At 40.4% G+C, this 20462-nt stretch overlaps 1 protein-coding gene and 1 long non-coding RNA gene across 3 annotated transcripts in view; one reads left to right on the top strand and one right to left on the bottom strand.

The window, feature by feature from the left end:
• The window catches only part of LOC309371733, a 98550-nt gene that overhangs the window by 76608 nt on the left and 1480 nt on the right, over nt 1-20462 (top strand). The window contains exons 3-5 of the long non-coding RNA XR_014169264.1: nt 5133-5210; nt 7464-7576; nt 20268-20459. This is a non-coding gene — a long non-coding RNA (uncharacterized lncRNA). The remainder of the gene's footprint in view (nt 1-5132; nt 5211-7463; nt 7577-20267; nt 20460-20462) is intronic.
• The window catches only part of NEGR1 (neuronal growth regulator 1), a 442886-nt gene that overhangs the window by 6989 nt on the left and 415435 nt on the right, over nt 1-20462 (bottom strand). The gene's annotated exons all lie outside the window — the stretch shown is intronic.

Genomic DNA, 20462 nt, shown 5'->3' on the forward strand with positions numbered 1-20462 from the left:
CTATTTTTTTAACTCAAAATTAAGAAATTAAGTTGTTTAGCTTTTGGGGGGATGGGGTGGGGGAGGTCACTTTGCCAATTGCTCACCCGCTTGCCTGCCACTGCCAGTCGCTTGCCACAGCCACCGTCGATCACACACCTCACAGCACCCAATAGTCTGCCCGCTCACCACCACCAACAGCTCACCTGCCCACTTGCCGCAGCTGCCAATTGCCTGCCCGCCTCGCCACAGCCGCCAATCACCTGCCCAATTGCCGCAGCCGCAGCCAATCGGCAGCAGTCCTTGCCGCAGCCACCAATCACCTGCCCAGTCGCTGCTGCCAGTCTCCTGCTTGCTGCTGCCATTAATCGCATGTCCCCCCTCTGCATTCACTATCCATGTATAAGACAACACCCAATTTTTGCCTTTTTTTTGAGCAAAAAGCATCGTCTTATACACAAAAAAATACTGTACAAATGTACTATTAGTCAAATTATGCTGCATAAATGTAGTACATAGTAGTTCCCTCTTCATTCGACTCTTTTATAAATGTTGTATGTATGATGTATTACTTGTTGTGTATAGTTTTGCATATAAGTAGTTGAGCTTTTGAGAAATGCACAGGGGGCTGGGACATAAGCAGGCACTCAATACAAGAGGTGGTTTTAAGCAGGTGGGAATTGCCAATTTCCAGTATAATTCCATTTAAAGCTTATTCCTCCTCCATCCTCACTCCTCCTTCTGTTATGGGACAATGACTGTGATTATAGTCATACCTCATGTTAGGTTTGCTGCATGCTATGTTCTTTCAGGTTACGTCCCATGGCATCCCGGAAGTACCAGAAAGGGCTACCTCTGGGTTTCGCTGCTCACGCATGCGCAGAAGCGTTGAATCATGCTTCGCGCATGCGCACAAGCACCAAATTGCAACCCGCGCGTGCGCAGACGTGCTGCTGTGGATTGCTCTCTTTTCATGTTGCGAACGGGCCTCTGGAACGGATCCTGTTCACAACCAGAGGTACCACTGTACAGACATGGTTGCAGAGTTGTCTGTGTGTGCAGCTTGGCTCACACAAAAGCAGCTAGACTGAGGTCTATGCCTCTGAGCAGTTGAAATGATTGTCCCCCCAAAAATATACTGACTGAATTCCAACGCAACTTAAAAAGCAAAAATGGCAATCTAAAAGCAAAATCCATTTCTACTTTTCTCTTATTCATGTGTTTAAGAAAATGGGGCATCTGCAGTTGTTATTGATTTATAACATTAAGAAAAAGGTAAGCAAATGAGCTGTGCGACTCTCTAAGCTTTCATTTAAAGTTCTTTGGCAGTAGCAAAGGTATCTGTAAAGCAAGATGTTTTGGTAATCAACTTCCAAAATAGACAACAATGCATTTAATTCAAAGTACCCACAATTCACGTCAAGGGCTAAGTTGAGAGAAGTAGAAATGCAAATGAAGGTCTGACCTCAATTTTGCACAAAGGCTTGAATACAGAACACAGGCAGAGCAGGTGAAATAAATGGGGTTGAGGCTGATGAAGCAAATTAAATAAAGTCAAAGTTGTCAAAATGAATTAAACAATGTTGGAGTTGCTGAAGCAAATTATTCAAAGCCAAAGTTGTTTTTTTAAAAAAATGGCCCATATCAATTCCATGTGTTCAGCTAATAAACTGAACCTTTAGATTTCATTTGTGAAGTTGAAAAAGCTCTCTTTGTCCCGGCCATAATCAGTCATGGACCTTGCCGCAAGGAACCTAAGCCACCCTTCATTCTGACCTGTGCCTTTAAATGCCTTGCAAAAAGACTTCAACTGGTTTTTGAGCTAGTGCATATGTAAATAATAATAATAATAATAATAATAATAATAATAATAATAATAATAATAAAGCACTGCTCCAAACAGATATTTTGCATTGTTCAAGCTCTGTGCTGATAACTTTTGTAGACTACTAATTGAATACCTTCCCCTCTATCCACTCAAGGCCCTCTTTTGATGTGTGCCTGGCCACTCCAGGCTGGGGAGGCAGATGGAGCAGCTGTTGTCGCATGGCCCATCAGCCTGGCAACAGTGATGAAGCATTTCTCCCGATACTCTTCTCATCACTGTTATGACAATGTACGTTGGGAGGAAGTACTCCTCTATTTCTCTAACAATGTCAGATACTATGATAGCAGATTATACGAGCAAGACGGTGGACGGATTCCAGCCTGTTTCCAAGAAAAGTTCCACCACCCCTGCTTCTCTCACACCAAAGAGGAACAGAAGCAGGTAGTTCAGAATGACAACTGCCACTGATGCACATTTTGAGTAGCAAACAGTAATTGAATTTCTCACAGCTGAGGAGATCTTGCCAACTGAGATTCACCACTGCATGATGAATGTATACAGACCTCTACATGTTGTGAATGCTGGATACGCTCTTTGAAAATTGAGCTTAAAGCTAGACCTTATGGCAGCCAGCAGGAATAACTATTAACAAAGAGAATGCACAGATAGCAATTGAACTGGTTGGCAAAGACTGACACATCACATGGCACGAATTGAAAGGAAATCTCTGCATCATTTAGTGCACTACACTAGCCACGGAGGCCATTTGCACAGAATGCTGCGGGCCTACACAAAGGAGCATTGTTCTGCCTTAAATCACGATGGGTGTTAGGAGAAGGCTCTAGAAAGCATCTATCCACGATCAAGGGACCTTGAAAAGGACTAACATATTTTTTTAAAAAATCAAAATGTAACAGTTTTCTGTCTGATACTACACTAGCCATTTTTTGAGATTTTCAGGAAATAACTTTATGAAGTCTGAATGGATGAAGAAACTATGCACTGAAGCACTGAAAAATATGGCCAAATGGTATTATGGCAGAAATTCTTTGTATTAACATGAATAGCAGGTGTTATACGCCTCTTAATCTCTTATGTATATATGGCACACTGTAAATTGGGTGTAATGGTTATAGGGGTTGCTCGTGCGTAAGTTGCCGCCACTCCTGGCCAGGTTACCTGGTTGAACCCTTTCTGTCTGGACAGCCCACCACTTCGTGGCTGTCTCAGTCGCTGGCAGAATCCGTCAGTGGGCGTTTCTTGAACTTCTTCCAGCAAAGAAGTTCTTTGACGCCAAATCTCCTCCTGCTCTCCCTGCACGGATGTCTTCTGCGCAGGGAGGGTGTGGGCAGCGGAGCACTCGTGCTCTCTCCACTGGTCTCTGGTGAAGAGTCCTGGAGCCTCCTCTCCGATTCTCCCATCTGCCCCCCTTCTCCACTGGTGTTATGCTGATTTCCTTCCCCAGCAGATGGGCTGCCTCTCTGCCTGCTGGGACCCTCTCCGGCATCCCTCTGGAGCCTTCCTTCCGCCTCTGGCTCCGATGGCAGTTCCCTGACATTGGGCAATTCGTGTTATTCTAGGGATGGGTTTGTTTGTGTGTGTTTGCCTTTACACTGGTTGGCTTATGGTGCTTTCTACCTTATTAAGAGCTACTGATCATGATTGTTGTGTACAGTGGTACCTCGGATTACATATGCTTCAGGTTAAAGACTCCACTAACCCAAAAATACTACCTCGGGTTAAGAACTTTGCTTCAGGACGAGAACAGAAATCGTGCAGTGGCAGCACAGTAGCAGCAGGAGGCCCCATTAGCTAAAGTGGTGCTTCAGGTTAAGAAATGTTTCAGGTTAAGAGCAAACCTCCAGCACGAATTAGGTTCTTAACCCGAGGTACCACTGTATTGCCTTCAGTGTCAGAGGTATGTATCCCTGGCGAATCACAGGTGGGCTGTTGCATCCATGTACAGCTTCTGGCTTCCCATAGGCATCTGGTTGGCTATTGTGAGAGCAGGATACTGGACTAGGTGATAGTGGGGTGTAGAAGCTCTTGGTGGGGGTTGCATATTGAGATGAGGTGAAGTAATTTGGGGTGCTTTCTCCCCTTCCCGACTCAAAGGGTAACATTAATAAATCCAAGTCAAAAGTTTTGTGTTTCTTTATCTCCCTGTTGTTTCCGTATTTTCTGCTCTTATTTCTCTGTTGCTCTTCTTGTTGTGTTTCCTAAATCTCATTGTTGTGGTTATATTTATTTATATCCCACCTTTCTCCCTGATGGGACCCAAGGTGGCTTACAACTAAAATAGAAACAGCTAAAAAGAAAAGGCAACCATTGGGAAAAAATAAATAAACATGCACAGGGTTGCACTGTAAAACATTATCTTAGACATGGGAGGGAAAAGTATATTTAAAAGAAACATATATACTCTCCACTCTGGTGAAAACCGTGTTCTGTAGTTAACATAGAATGTAGAAGAGGAGTTCAAGAATCAAAGGTGACTATCTTTACTTCCATGGGCTCTCCGAGAAGCTAGGCTGTCCAAAATGTCTGCAAAGCTTTGAAGAACTCTACGTTTATTTATTTTTGTTGTTAAAACACAGCAGTGGAAAATTTATTTAAAAGGCAAAAGTTTTTTAAACATTTTTAAAAAATCTACATTGCTATGCTTTAACAGCAGCAGCAGCAACCCTAGAGCTGTTCAGAACTCTGCAGGCAGCTGGCTAGGTTCATGTTGCAATGGAAGACACAAACAAGCTCTGGAAAGGTCTGAAGCTGCAAAAATCCACACGCAAAGATACACACCACTCAGCGAACTTTAATTATTGTTAGTTAAGAGGAAGAAGAGACTAGCCCCCACTCCCTCTCAAAAATGTGAATCTTACGAAGTTTTAGCAGGTGTGATACGGGCATTGTGCTAATATGGATTATGGAGGAACTTTCCCATGAAAAGAAATCCTCTAGACTGCCTGCAATTTAGCAGACATAATCCACTCTTCTATGCTTGTAAATTTCACCTACTTTGGCCAAAGGGGGTGATTTTTAGATTCCACATTATAGTGAATGAGGAACAGAGAGATTCATTTTATACAGAGTGGCACGGAACCTGAATTACAGATTTAAGTGGAGAAAACACAGAGCAACTCAGAAAAAAATGAATTAAAAGAAACATATAGATACAAGGTAATATTGGGGCCACCACACATTTCTACTAAATAGGCCTTTGGTCTAATCAAGCAAGATGCTTCTTATGTTCTATTCTTGGAACTAGATTGTTCCTGGTCCACCCACAGGATCTATGATCTTAATATTCATGCTCTCTAAATTTCAGGTGCCAGTATCAGATACAAATGCTCTCTCATCTTCCAGACAATCAAGGACTTTCATCTTTCAATAGCGACCTAAATAAGTAAGTTTGAAAAACTAATGCTTCTTTGGTAATACTTGTAATGCATTGTGTTACCCAGGTACTTCTGCAATATTGAAATTGGTGCTTTATAGTTCTGAGTTTGGTGAATTTGGTGGTCAGGCTGCTCAGGCCAGATGGTCTGAGCATATTACATAAATCCTGGTCCTATTACACTGGTTCCCAATTAGTTTCCAGATCCAGTCCAAAGTTCTGATTTCGACCTATAAAGCCCTAAAAATATTTTCCTATGAAAATATTGTGAGTGAGCATAGAGAGCTTCCTCTCCCAGAATTCTCTTTAAAGGTATCAGAGAAATAACAGGTAACCCAATAGAGCTTCATGTCAATTTGTAAGATTGCATTAATCATCATAACAAATAAATATACCTGAATATTTGCTAATTAAAGGTCCTTTCTGAACTTAGCAGAGTATGAAACACAAGAGAGGCAATAAAATTAATGGAAGAAATACGCAAAAGTTCATCCCATTTTGTTTGCTTTGTGGTGCTGCAGTCCCCTGAGTTGGCAATTTAATTGTGTTTTGAATAGCAGACCTAAAAATTCTCCTCATTTCCTTGTAAGAGAAGTCAGAAGCACAGCTGTCACGCTCTTGACAATTTCCAATTTGTGTTGAGTTATTTGCTTCTTATTATGCACAGAGTATGACATGAACAAAACATCACTTTAACTCCTTCTTGGGAATCTTCACCTAATATAATAAATTTACAGAATATAAAATCAAGGCCCCAATTCAGGAACTTTCATTTGCATGAGCAATTCCCTCAGCTTTAAACACTTTGTAGGCCTCACTAATCACCTGAATTTTCAATGTTGCTGAAGCAAATGGAGTTCTCTTTTACACTTTCCTTCCTTTGATTACAAAGCAAAGTTAAATTAGAAATCAGTATGACAAACCAACCTTTCATTTAGATCAAAAATCAAGCTAGGAAGATCAAGCATACTGTAGGTGGTATTTCATCTTATGATATTAAAACAGTTTCCTCAATTTACTACATAATCTGGACTGTTGTGACTTCTTAAGCAAGCAGAAAATTATGCTAATCTGCTTTCCTTCATATGAACTTCAAGCTTAATAAATCATATCCAGATTGTACAAATGCAAACACATCAGATCTACAATGCATCTGTTTTATTTTTATTTTTTAATGTAATATTAGAAAGGTAATTCAAAGTAAGTAAATGAAATATTCATATTTCTTCTGGTAGATTGGATTCAGCAGCTGGTAAAAGACAAACTTCAGTGCCTGACACCCACAACCTGTTGACACCAGACCTTTTATCTTCATAGAATCATAAAATCAGTGGGGCTTCTGGTATTGCCAAGCATTCACAAGACTGGCTTATTCCCAGAACTGAAGGATACAAATCTACAAAATAAAAACCCAGCAATGCTGTTTTAGCACTAATTGCACAGAGCTGTTGCTTAAAAATACATATTTTGCGAAGGATTTAAAAACAACAACAAAAAAGTGCAGATTTAAATGCTTATCCCAATGTTTACCTGTTAATGCAGAAACAGGACAAAATGGACTTCAAAGTGCATAGATATGGATATGATTAAAAATAAACTGAACAGTCCACCCCTTTTAGTGAGTCTGCATGTGGATTTAATCTTAGAGCTACCAAACTTGTCAGCCAGCTGAAGCACAAAGCCAACGTCTTTTTCACCAGTGTGATTGCTTACTGTTGCTGTTAATTATGCACCCTTCACCCTAAGGTGGGTTACAACATTAAAACACAATCTTAATAACAGTTTAAAACAACCTATAATCACAAAAATAAGTTGGCTCCTGAAAAAATAAATAAAGATATAGTTATTAAATTTATATACCGCTCTATACTCGCTCTATGCTCAGGGCGGTTTGCAAGATAAAATCAGAAAATAAAACCACAAAGTAGATAATCAAAATCAAAACAAAAACATCCCAATAACTCCCCTCCCATCTGTCTGTCTGTCTATCTATCGCACCGAGCCAGGTTTTAGTTAGTGCAGTATCTGTATATTAAAGTATATATTCTTGGGAAACTGTTAACCTGAATTATACTTCTAATAATGTTTTAAATTGCATATCAGTTGTATATTGATTTCAGTGTATGTACAGTTTTAACTTTTGTTTTGCTTTGGGAGAAACCCAGTGAACTCCTGTTTTCGGAGGTGATAGGAACACAGTTAATAAATTCACCCCACTTACCCAGGAGTATGCTTCACTGACTTTAATAGGACTTGTTTCAGAGTAGACATGGTTGGAACTGCTGCCTAAGATAGCCACCAGACACAACAGAAGTGCTAGTTCCTGTTGCTGTGGGCCCATGACCAGCTATTCTGTGTTGAACCAATTAAAACAAGTAAGCCTGGTTTCCTTTCATAGTATTCATGAGTCTCCTGTTCCACATATTATCCTCACAACACTGAGACATAGACTGACAGTGAATAGCCCAAGGACACCCAGGGAGTGGCGATTTTAACCCTGGCTTCCTACACTCTTGTCCATTTAATATCCTTCCACATTTTGGGAAGAGGCATAGAAATGTATAAGTTAGGGATAATCTTTTTTTGATAGGGCTGATAGTTTGGGGGAGAGCTGGTTAACAGCTCTGTGTGTCACTTAAGACTAACCAATTCATTCTCCAGTAGTATTTGGGAGCCATTCCTATGGAATTTAATGGGGCTTACTTCTGAGTAACATATGCTTACTGTGATGCCAGGGACCCCTTCTAGAACAAGGCTAGACACTTTTCAGTTGAGTTAGGCACTTAGTACTTTAGTATTCACACTTTTGCAAGGGAGGAGGATGGGAAGAAAACCAGAACTTGGTCCCACCCATGTGACTTCCTTGATCTGACTTATGTGGCCTTATTGGCCCGGCCTACATGACCTCCTTGGCCACAGGTGACCCACCAGTTCCACAGCTTACGAGCAGCCATCGTCTAAACATATTTTAGTTCTTGAATGTTCATTTTCTGCAGCATCTATATTTGTTAATTAGGCTGCTGGCAGCAAAGCACTACGTTGAGAGACATTTGGGTTAGATCTCTTCAATTTCAAAGAGCTGTGCTACTTCCCATCCCTTTATAATCATCCTCAAATTGGAAAACATACGGATATGTTATTCTTAAGAACCCTAAAAGTATTCAAATTAGATGTGAAGGTCAAGTGACTGTTTGTTAAATAACTAGTAAATATAGCAGAAACCTAATTCTGCTTAGCTTAAAATGATGCCTGGAATGAGAATTTATTATGAGAATATCTTGGTGTCGGTTGTGGGATTGTGACTGCCTTGGGGTTAAATCAACCTTAAGGAAGTCTGGCTATTAGGAAAAGAAAGAGAAAGAAACCTAAGAGACCAGATGCTAGTTCATTTTGTAGCTTGCCAAATCTCTGAGGCATGATGTGTGGTGAGTGATCTATTGGAATGTGCTGCCATCTGGGAAGTCCACTAGGCACAGACTCCTTGTCTTGACCTCTCCAGCTGTTCCTTGCTTTTCTCTATCTGTATACAGTATATAAATTAATACCCCTTTATCAAATCTCCCTGTCAAACAAGTGGCATCAACAGCAGTACTACCGCACTAAGAGACAAGACACTAGCCATGCTGTCTTTCTAAACTCCACATTAAATCATTTAAAAACTTTTGGAGATTCCCCTCCTCCCCCAGGCTTCCTACTGCAGCCTGAAGATGAATCCCCTGAAACATGTGAAAACATCAAACATTGTGTTTGATGTTAGCTTATTCGTCCATTCTAATACAGGTACTGGAATGGGGAACCTTGGGCCTGGAGACCAAATGCCTCCCTCCATGACTCTCTGAGTCATCCTTGGAGCTCTCTTCAAACCACACACCCATCACCGACTAGGGCTGGGTGACAACTGGTTTTCAATATTGTGATATATCACCAGCTAAACATTGTGATATATTGATATCTGAAATAAAGAAGGAGCTACACAACGGCAAACAGGACAATGTCTTGGCAACTGCTACTACATAGGGGTCTAAAACTGATAAATGATATTATCTATCACCTCATGGTCACTTTCAGCAGCAGGCAAGCCAAAATGCACCCAAATGAGACTTTTGGTTTGGGGCTTGTCTACCAAATGGTGGTATTCAGCACAATCCAAAGTATGGGGATGAGTCATAGTGAATACAAATAAACTGGGACTGCCAGACTTCCAGCAAGTCTACTAGGTAGCAGCAGCCTGGCGGCAGGGGCACAATAATCAGCAATCTGCGAAGCATCGCCACAGCAGTGGACGGTAGCGGCAGAAGCGTTGGCAGCCTGCGAGGCCTTGTCGTGGCGGCGGTAGTAGTGGCGGCCTGCAAGGCCTTGCAGTGGTGGCAAAAGACAGTGGCAGAAACAGCTTGCCTGCTGATGAAGCTGACTGTGTGATGATTGATCATGTCATTTATCCGATTTAGACCCTTAAGTAGTAGAAGTTGCCAGGACATTGTCCTGTTCGCCTCTGTAGAGTTCCATCCTTATTTCAGACACTGTGGTAGATTGCAATGTTTAGCTGGTGATATTGTGAGGTTTAGCTGCTGAAACCATTGCAGTGTTTAGCTGGTGAGGTATCGCAGTGTTGAAAACCAGTTATCGCCTAGCCCTTACACACATTGTGATTCGTGATATATTGCCAGTTCTAATACAGTGGTAGGGACGCGGGTGGCGCTGTGGGTAAAACCTCAGCGCCTAGGACTTGCCGATCGCATGGTCGGCGGTTCGAATCCCCGCGGCGGAGTGGGCTCCCGTCGTTCGGTCCCAGCTCCTGCCAACCTAGCAGTTCAAAAGCACCCCCGGGTGCAAGTAGATAAATAGGGACCGCTTACCAGCGGGAAGGTAAACGGCGTTCCGTGTGCTGCGCTGGCTCGCCAGATGCAGCTTGTCACGCTAGCCACGTGACCCGGAAGTGTCTGCGGACAGCGCTGGCTCCCGGCCTCTAGAGTGAGATGAGCGCACAACCCTAGAGTCTGTCAAGACTGGCCCGTACGGGCAGGGGTACCTTTACCTTTAATACAGTGGTACCTTGGTTTGCATACGTCTTGGTTTCCATACATTTTGGATTACAAACACGTCAAACCCGGAAGTACGTGTCCTGGTTTGCAACCTTTTTTTGGATTACAACCTATTTTTTTGGATTACGAATAAATTTCTTTTGGAGGCCCCATTGGCAAAAGCGCGCCTTGGGTTACAACCTGTTTTGGTTTACAAACGGACCTCCAAGGTACCACTGTATTATGAAACAATTATCATGATGTGAACTTCAAACCGATGTTGGACAATATACCGCTCTATCGCCCAGCCCTATCACTGGCCTTACTTTGCAACCTTCTTGAGTGTTTTCGCCTGCTGGAATGCTCTAAGAGTGTCTCTTGCTTGTCTGTATATGGAGGATAGGAGTTTGCCTAGGAACTAGCCTACTGTACGGATCTATTAATCAACCTAAAATCCTAATTGATGGCTTAAGAAAAAGAGGCACAATAAATATCTTGGCATTAAATAAAACTCTCCACCATGGATCACTTAACCATTCTTCCTGCAAAGGAATAGCTGCCTGCATTGCATCATAAGGCATATACAAACAATTATATATCTTTAGGGAAAAGGGCTTGCTGTTACAATATAGGCTTAGGCACAGTGGGACTCTACCCTAGTTGGTATTTTCCAGATGATAATGAAAGACAAATAATATATAATAAGCACTTATGCCTATTTTCCTGATAAAAGCACTACCTAATATTTGCTGGATAGACTATGCAGCTTTGGAATTGCAATTCAGTTGCAAGTGATAAAGTGTAGTCATTATGTGCTGTGTTCAACATTGCTACCTTACATTATTTAGCAGATATATGTAAAGATGAAGTAAAATTTAGCTTGGATGTAGGCTGCTGAGTCTGCTAATGACATCTTTGTTGCAATAGCTGAAAGAGAGAGGGAAATGTTGGTGTTAACGTGTGTTATATTAATATAGAAGGATCTTCCCCCCCCACAAGATAAGCCTCAGGTTTAGAGAAGGTATAATTGCCATGTAGTGAAATAAGACCAATCCTTAAAATAAGTAATGAAGGAAAGAAGGATTTTGATAAAGTACTATCTTGTTATCATTCAGAGTGCAAATTGTTTTATCTTCAATTAGTGAATTCTGCTATTGGTAAAGATAGATCACATATAGGCAAGCATGCCATTTTTAGTCCTTGGGGGAGAGTACCCTTGCTTTATTAAAGGAAGAAGCTAACAGTATTAGTTTCCATAACTTCCTGGCCAGGAGGTTATTATTGTCTAGGGATCTAATTTCTTCTGAATGGTTCTGCCCAACCACTGTGGACTCACGGTGCTGCACATCACTTTTACAAGGAAATCAGCACATTTTGCCTGCCTGATTTCAGCACTCTGTTCCACGGATAGGAAATAGACAATATACTTTAAATGAAACTAGATACCATTCCTTGGAAAGAGTCAATATGAGCCTAATAATTTGACAGTCCTCTTGAAGAAACCTCAACTGAGTTTGCTTGCGTTTGTTATTGTAAGAGTCATAGGTCCCCCAAGAAAGATTGATTTATCCACATTTAAATCTCATTCATGCTACAATCTCTCCTTTATGATTGACATCAAATTTGATGACAAAAGCAGCATGGTTAGAGCCAAGCCTTGAAAATGAAATGCTTTTCACAAAGTATATATGCATGCAGTACTTGTCAAGTATCTATTTCTACTCCTACCTGTATAATCTTAAAATTTGTAAAGCTGCATTACATAAAAATATTTAAACTGGAAAGATAACTTTTAAACATCATTTTTGCTGATGAACAAAGGAGAGCAAACTACCCTATTACTATCTATTGAGAAATATAATTATAGCCCTAAATGGCACAGTATCTGAGTACACTGAGAAGCACCTCCTTCTACATGGTTTCCCCCCCATATGCTCTGTTCAGCATGTGAGGTCTTGCTTCAGATTCCTTGCCTATCTGAGGTGGAAAGGGTGCTGACAAAATGCAGGGCATTTTCTGAGGTGATGTTCACGCGGTGGAATCTCCTTTTTGTTGAGGATCTGCCTATCCTTGACACTATATGCTTTCAGGAGCTTGATCAAACCCGGTTATGTAAAAAGGCCTTTTCACTTTTATGGGCATGCTAATCGTGTCCCGTGGTGGGCCTCCCCACTATTTTGTCCATACATTATATTTTGGCCTTGGGACTGGCTGATTTGCTGTTTGCAGGAATTTCTGGCTTCCTATGTATTATTGTATTATTATGAATGCTGTTTAATGTGGGTTTCTTTTTATGTTGCCTTACATTTTATTATTGTAAGAGACACAGGGTTCTTTTTAAAAGGTGGGCAGGATATGAACTTTTAAAATACATACATACATACATACATACATACATACATTGCAATTATTAATGCAAACCAATTACACAACACATGGCTTTTTCAAAGGTGTTTGTATAAACACAAAATAACCCACTTAGTTTGATTATAAATCACGAATATTAAAAGAACCACAGATTTCTGTATTTGGACTTAGTCAAGGGGTAAAACTTAACCATATGCAGGGACTGAAACAGACAGAGGATAGCTGACTGAAGGTCAGAACATATTTTTTCAAAGTAGAGACAGAGGACAACAAACTCTGCATGTCAAAAATGTTTCTTATGAGGAAAGATTGGATGATAATGGAGTTCTGAAGTCCCAATCGAGCCCTACAGATAAAATCTCTAAATATTATACTTTAGTTGAGGATTTATGACTTTTTAGAAGCTGGACAACCGTCTGTATAAAAGCACCGAATTAGAAAGTGTTGGCTCGAGATAGGAGACCTAATCTACTCAGAAAGTGTCACAACAGAATTACGAGTGTTTACACCAGATGAAAGTGTGTCAAAATGGAAAAACCCCACACACTATAATTTATGGTTTCAAGGCCAAAATATGATAATTGAAACAGTGACCTTGGGAGAAGATCAAAAGATGGAATGCACAAAAGACCCGAACTGAAGAAACCTAGAATTGATATTCTTATATAAGTTTCTATTCATTTATCATGACTCAAACCAACAACTTGATTGATCCAGTTCAAGTAAAGTAATTTAGAAAAGGAAGGTGTGTCAAGTCAACCACATAAGCAAGGAGAAGGGGGAAGAAAAGTGGGGGAAGAAATATCCCCCACACACAAATAAAGAAGTCCCCAGAACATTTTAACATTTAAAATTTAGTTTAAAATATGGGCAGATGATGATAATGATGATATATATATATATCTGCAACCCAGAAACTCCCCCTAGATTTTTTTTGTTTCAGCACTGTACACAAAAATAATGGTATTCAGGGACTGGTTCAGAAATAGTTAAGGCATGAGTTCAAATGAAATATATCCTGTCTTTCTTCAAATTACATGTCTTGAATTGAGTCTTTGTGATGAGAAATGGAAGTATTTAGGTCCATGCACACCTGTACCAGTAAGAATGATGCTAATTTATTAGCCTAATCTACAGGCTATTTAAGCTAATGTAATTGAAGTTCAGCCATCATACTCACCAAACTCAATGAGGGTAAACTACATTAAATCCAAATACTTCATATTAGGCTATGGATGAGATAAGGTACCCATGCTGAGCAGCTGAAGAAAAAGTCTAGATAATTTTCACTAAAAGTTTTGCATCTTCAAAAAAAATTTGGTTGGTTGGCATCTGTCTGTTTCAGGGACAATGGAAGAGTGCATCATTGTAGCTGAAGACAAACGGACTTCTTGCCTGAACCACCATTTTGTGATTGATGGGCAAAGTAATATTTATTTTGGTCCTGGGGGTACAGAGTCCAAGAACCTCTTATCTAGTCAGATTTGACAGAGAACATAACTCAGACTATTACACATATAAATATTTGAAACACCAACCAGACTTTTCATATTGAGACTCTTGGGAACTCAATGCATAAACACTGATTCCTGCTGCTATAAGAAGCCATTCTGTGCTTGAAACACAATTAACATCTAAAAACCTTATGATTCACTTCTACCCGTAAGAAATTATTTACAAATCAGCCCATCTGAAAAAGTAATCCAAATAAATCACACTAATATGGCTACATTGAGGCATATCACACACTTTAAACATGTTGGATTAACAGTGACTTAATTTTTAAAAATTGTATTGTGTTATCAGGCACATACAGATACCCCAAAGGTCGTAATTTTGAACATTGGTATAATAATCTGATGCATAGTGAAAGAGTGAAATGTCAGGCTGGGGGTGGGTGGGATTGGTTTGAGTTGTTGTTGTTGTTTTGCTTGGCTATGCTAGCTGAGCCAGACTCCTAATGGCTGCTGAATATGCATTTGGGATGGAGGCATGCTGGAAGTATCCCCTCCAGTTAAGTCAAGTGGGAAGCTCTAAACTGGGATGTTCTAAGCAAGGAGCAGGGTTGAGCCAGCCTGGGACCTACTGGACCCTGAGCTAGTCTCACACTGGAGAGCCAGTGTGGTGTAGTGGTTAAGAGCAGTAGTCTCGTAATCTGGGGAACCGGGTTCGCGTCTCCGCTCCTCCACATGCAGCTGCTGGGTAACCTTGGGCCAGTCACACTTATTTGAAGTCTCTCAGCCTCACTTACCTCACAGAGTGTTTGTTGTGGGGGAGGAAGGAAAAGGAGAATGTTAGCCGCTTTGAGACTCCTTTGGGTAGTGATCAAACGGGATATCAAATCCAAATTCTTCTTCACAGCCACCAAAGGCCCAGCATAGAGATCAGAGAGCCCAATCATCCTTCCCCCCACCCCACTTTCTGCCATGGCTGCCGAGATTGGCAGGGCTGCAGATATGCTGGGGAGTGGCGTCACTCCGTCACTCCTCACAGACCTGTCAGAAGCAGACATTTTGGACAGCAACCTTTCATCACTGAGTTGAACTAAAGATTTGTGAGGTGGGAGAATATTACACCAACTGCCCCCCAAATTCATTCTGCTTGAGCACAGGCAACAGCCATTCTTTCATCTTGATTAAGTGAAAGCACGTTAAGCTGACTGTATTTGAAATTATGAATTTTCTACTGTGTATATAAATATAGCACAGGTATAGTAACACTGGCCTGATCAATTGCTTTGAGAGCGATCTTGAGCCATAAGACAAATTCGGCTCTCAGATTTATGGCTACTTGCTTCTCTGTACATGGCATAAAAATGAAAACAATGAATAGTCAAATTCTATCATGGTATAATGAGAATGTATTATCCCATAAAGTTCTGCAGGTAAGGTACATACATCAAATCCTCATTTTAAATTTTCTACAGCTGCACTTTGCTCAGATTGTACAGACTACGCAGTAAATTTCACATGATAAGCGTTTTGTCAGATTTTATCTTTCCTTGCCCACAAAGCAATTTTTATTTACATTCAACATCCAAACTCACTATGGCCTAAAATTATTGTCCTAGAATGTCAGTAATAAAAAAAAAGTTCCTTCCAAGTTCAGTTTTAAAATATGGAATGGAAGAAATAGGAAATGAATGTATGGATTCAGGGGAACTTGAAAAAGTTGAGGCAATCAAAAAAGGCATGAAATTTCAGTTTTTGTTTTATTTTATGCCCTTTAACCAGTATCCTTGAAGTAAATTTTCTGCCCTTGAAGAGAAGATGGGCTCTAAACATAACAATATTGTTGGAAAGTCACATATATTGGTAGCCTCTTGGGTAGGTATTTTTCTGACACCTGGAGTTTCTGGAGTGAAAAAAGGTGAATATTTGTTACACTAGGCGCATGTTTGTGGACAGGTTTACTGCAGATTTTAAAAATATTTACAGTACTATTCACTTCTACTAGTAAAAATAAAACTGCACGAATAAGTACATACCTAGATAAAACAAAGCTAAACCTTAAATTTGTGACAGTAGTACTTCCCCATCAATCCAACTTATCCAAACAATTTGTTGTGGCTCAGTTTGTATCAGTGCCACACAGCTGTAGATTTATGCAGTGGTTCTGTTTGGTCACAACTCAACACACGTATTGTAAATATATATTTAGGAAGGCATAGTACTTGTAATTTCTATAAACATTCACATTCATATATTCACCAGTTATTTTGAAAAGTAACTAAATATGGAATTCTTATCTATTAAATGCCGTACCAATTGTGTTTTAGGAAAGCTGATTGAGGCAAGAGCAGGTGGTATGCCTTGTCAGAAAAACTAATTTTTGTTTTAAAAAGGGTACATATGTCAAATTTCATCTGCTATAATTAGACAGAAGGCTTGGTTACTGCTGTATGTTTAGCTTTTGACAAGTTAAGAGCCTCCAGATTATTAAACTAAATTGACTTGGCTTGTCGACTGAAAGCTGAGATAACATACGCTGCATAGTAACAGAACTCTTCAGTGGGAAAAGTTGTTCTCTCAATAAAATTTTAGTGACACCATCATAAAAAATGTTGAATTGGATATCTGAAGTCAAACCAAAATGTAGTTTGAATTTTTCTCTCAAGGTATTATCCATTCAAGAAAACACAGTTGATTAAAATCATGATCACCTCAACAGCCTCTAATGATCTAGTGGCTGCATTTCATTCACAAAATAAAGCCATTCAAACTATGTTCCATGTCAGACAAAGTACATCAGAAAGGGATTGTAATTTACAGTTCACAGGCAATTATTATTATGTAAATAAAAAATCTCAATAAGCACTCTTCTCTTTTTGAACAATAAAAAGCTCCAGGGACAATGCTATAGGGCTTCACTTATTTTTGGATGAAAGGTCACTGGAAACATGGGGCGAGATCCAATGCAATGTTAGTGTAAGAAGTTGAAGAGTTGACATTGTTGCACATCTGGTAGAACGTGGTAACACAAGCTCCCCTGTCTCCAAGTATAACTGCAGTTGAACTACAGTGGTACCTTGGGTTACAGACGCTTCAGGTTACATATGCTTCAGGTTACAGACTCTGCTAACCCAGAAATAGTACCTCGGGTTAAGAACTTTGCTTCAGGATGAGAACAGAAATCACGCGGCGGCAGCACAGCGGCAGCAGGAGGCCCCATTAGCTAAAGTGGTGCTTCAGGTTAAGAACAGTTTCAGGTTAAGAACGGACCTCTGGAACGAATTAAGTTCTTAACCAGAAGTACCACTGTATAGGTAAAGATAAAGGACTCCTGGATGGTTAAGTACAAAGGAGACTATGGGGTGTGGCACTCATCTCGCTTTCAGACTGAGGGAGCCAGCGTTTGTCCCCAGACAGCTTTCCGGGTCATGTTGCCAAAATGACTAAACTGCTTCTGGCGCGACGGAACACCATGACAGAAGCCAGGGCGCATGGAAATGCCATTTACCTTCCTGCCACAGTAGTACCTATTTATCTACTTGCACTGATGTGCTTTTGGACAGAGCAACAGGACCTCACCCCATCACGTGGATGCACTATAATAGGGCAAACCAAAACCATGTCCTCCAGATGTATACTCCCATCAGCCCCAGCTAGCATGGCCAATTGCTGGGGGGATGGGAGTTGTAGTCCAAAACATCTGCAGGGCATGAGTTTGGCTAGCCCCACACCATGTATTTTTCAAGCGCAAGACACTCCCAGGATTTGGCTGCTGCACAGTGCCAAGAATAGGGATCCTACTAGCAGAATGGCTGTTGTACAAACAGGCTGTCAAAACTGCAGTGGTACCTCGGGCTAAGTACTTAATTCGTTCCGGAGGTCTGTTCTTAACCTGAAACTGTTCTTAACCTGAAGCACCACTTTAGCTAATGGGGCCTCCTGCTGCTGCCGCGCCGCCGGAGCCTGATTTCTGTTCTTATCCTGAAGCAAAGTTCTTAACCTGAAGCACTATTTCTGGGTTAGCGGAGTGTGTAACCTGAAGCGTATGTAACCCGAGGTACCACTGTATATACATAAGCACATGTGTCAGATAATGCTAGCATGTAAAACCAGTTTTCCCCAAAACAAACAGTATTCTCTTGGAGCCCCTTTTGGTTAACTGCAGTCATCTGCAAATCTCAGACCAGTTTCTTTCCGACTACAGTGGAACTAATTGCCCAGCATCAACCAGTCCATCAGTCAATTTCCTTACTTTCTTTACATACACAAACAAACCAGATTGCTGATCTCAGCTCCACACTGCCTGAATAGTGGCTAGGAAGACAGACCTGGAAACATTGTCCATTTTTAAAGCTCCTCTGCTGCTATAATTTAGATTTTCTATATCTTACCTAACATATATATACTGTACATTATGGTAATTCCCCATTTTAAAAAAAATAAAATGTATGAAATATATGAAAAAAGGTTATAAATGAATCATGTACCAAAGGGAAATACATTATTATATTTTTATTGTGCGGGTGTTTTATAAAATAACATTTTAAAATGCCATTTTCCTACCAGACACCACACAGTAACTTCTCATTTCAATATATGCACCACCATTTGTAGCCAATTGCCCTCACACTACTTTCAAACACAAAGTACAGTGGTACCTCGGGTTACAGATGCTTCATTTACAGACTCCACTAACCAAGAAATAGTACCTCGGTTTAAGAACTTTGTTTCAGGATGAGAACAGAAATCGTGCAGCGGCAGCAGCGGGAGGCCCTATAAGCTAAAGTGGTACCTCAGGTTAAGAACAGTTTCAGGTTAAGAATGGACCTCCAGTAAGAATTAAGTTCTTAACCTGAGGTACCACACTGTACTTTACCCTGTCAAAGCACATTTAACTGTAAATCCCTGTTATAAGATACTACTTTTTCTAGAACTACAAAAAAGAACAACCAGCAACTCTATCTACTTGAGCACAGTGGTTTCAACTTTAAATCAAGCCTTCAGCACTTGAAAACAACAATGGAAAAATAAATGAGATTTATCCAATTTATTGTGAGTGGTATATTGGTATGAATGGGACTGCATAATGGGAGTCAAAGTCCAAGGATGAAGACCTAAAGGGAAGAATGGGGTTGAAAAAACAGATCACTATATACTCCCACAGTAGACCTCCCGTGAGTTCTTGTACAGCATGATACATATTAAGTTGACAGCAAATTCTGCAGGTATATGATCCATGTTAGGAAAGGTAGCTCATGAGGCAGAAAGAAAGACAGGACAGAAATTCTGTTTTCCATTGTCTCTTGGCATGGCTTGTGTCATTGTCACATATTTTCCTTTGTATGTAAATATGGAATGCATTGACTTCTATTTTTTAGAGACCCTTTTTCAGAGACAGAAAAATCTGCAAGCTCCCTGCTTCAAGACAGTGTTGGCATTTTTAAAATTCTTGGAAGTATTTCAGAGGCGAATTGTTTAGAAGACTCAAATAAAAATTCCAGTAATGATGACAGAAAAATGGGGAAATTGCACACTTTACGACAGGTAATTCTCAATACCGTTGCTCATTATAACCTGTTTTTATAAAAATGTGGAGAGTTGACCATCGTTAATCTAACTAAATCTAAAACATGCAACACACATTTGAGGAAGACACTAGGTCAACATAAACATTTCCCTACTTCATACTACCTAAAGGAAAACAAGCAATTATTTTTACAGCCTTTGCTGTGCTTTAAATACTAACGATGATTTACAACCAAGGAGAAAAGAGGCTGATTTTCTTCCGTTTGCAAGATTAAAGATAGATAGATAATATTCTAGACTGAGATCAGAGAACCTACCCCTGAAAAAATATTATTTAGACTGTTATTTGTTGCTTAGTGGTCATATCCACACACCCAGAATGATATGTGACAACCATGGGGTTTGTCCTAGCTTTATTAACAACAGATCTGAAACAGGCAGAGAAACAGCAGCTTAGAAGTATGGATGGTCTAAATCTAGCCAGCTAGCAGAAACTGCTAACTGGCTGAGAAAGGGCAGTATTTGCCCCACACTTAATCTTCGTTCTGTAGGCATGTCGGAAGGGCAAATCTAGTCCCCGCTAAATGTGGCAGAATGGCATCTTTGTACTTGAAAGGTTAACCAGCCTTTTCCCCATTTTCTCCCCTGAATTGTTCAACTGAACCTGGAATGCTATGTGCAGGCGTTTTTGCTTTTTGCAGATGTGGGACCTGGAAACGGAACTCTAGACACCCTGGGCATCAGCTTAAGAGAACCGAGTGCTGGAGAAAACTGACATTTTGCTTCACAAGATATAGATCTATTTGTGGATCCCAGAGTCACCATGCGTACATCCTATGTTCTGCTTCTAACATAGATGAGATGAGAACTATGTGCCTTCAAGGCAGACTGAGGTA

This window comes from Podarcis melisellensis (assembly GCF_964234715.1).
Source record: "Podarcis melisellensis genome assembly, chromosome: 6".
Classification (NCBI taxonomy): Eukaryota; Metazoa; Chordata; class Lepidosauria; order Squamata; family Lacertidae; genus Podarcis; species Podarcis melisellensis.